Here is a 1,113-nt window from a genome sequence, read left to right on the forward strand (position 1 = left end):
TAAAAGTCTGGCCACGGCAGGAGGTGAAACGCTTGATGAGCATCTCCAGGTCAGAGCCAGCGGAGAGTCACGCGGGGGGAACAATGTCCCCGTGGGGAAGGGCTGCTGGCAGCAGGGAGACCTTTGAAGGCACCAGCCGAGGTGCTCTGGGCTGGGCTGTCGCTGGTCAGACCTGAGAGTCCCCAAGAGCGGAGGACACACGTAAACCACTGCGTTATGGGGCAAACCACACCAGGCGTGCAATTTCCTATGAAGTGAAAAGAGGATATTCTCCCCAGGCGGTTGCTTGCTGGGAGGGTCCCTGCGGGTCCAGAGGCTGCGGCCAGCTGAGTCAGAGTGCTTCCCCCCCACCATCAGCCTCCGTTGTGGCTGGGCCGGGACCTTTGTGCCAGCGATCCTGCGCCAGGACGCGTGGGAGAGGACACGGTTTCGAAGCAGCTGTGCGTGTGTGGGGAATGACCACGCTCAGGGCCCCCACGACAGCCCACTCAGGCCTGCCAGGCTGGGGTAAAACAGACACTGGCAAACAGGAACCCAGGACTTACTAACACCCCGCTCATCTCCACGGCGAGCTCCTGATTGCTGCCTCTTCCTCCGCTCTCGCAAACAAACCTTGATTTTAATTGCAAAGCTCGGAGCAAGGCACAGTGGCCAACAGGGCTGCTGGCTGCAGCCTGGGCAAAAGCCGCTGTGATACTCGCCGGGAGTAAGTGATGGCCGTGGATGCTTGTTTGCTCAGTGGTTGTGCAGCACCTTGCCTACCTCATGTGCGCAGCTCCCGGCACTTCCCAGTGAGGCTGGTGGGAAGCCCTGTGCTGGCGGTGGGGTAACTCGGGGTTCCCCTCGGCCCCTGCGAACAGGCAGGACTCAGCTCAGCCCCTCGAACCAGGGAGCTCCTTCCCATGTGCACACTTCCCTTTAAAGGTCCTTTCCAACCCAAACTATTCTATGATTCTATGACATTGGCTCCACACAAGCACCCCACCGTGCAGCTGACCGGGTTCACACGGGTACAGTCCAACATCCAGGCCAAATCAGCCCCTCGCTCCCTTCCGGAGGAGTGGGATGACAAGTACCGTTGACCAGCTCCGTGCTCAGGGAACCAGGTTCCCA

Source organism: Fulmarus glacialis, unplaced genomic scaffold (assembly GCF_000690835.1).
Source record: "Fulmarus glacialis isolate BGI_N327 unplaced genomic scaffold, ASM69083v1 scaffold2486, whole genome shotgun sequence".
NCBI lineage: Eukaryota > Metazoa > Chordata > Aves > Procellariiformes > Procellariidae > Fulmarus > Fulmarus glacialis.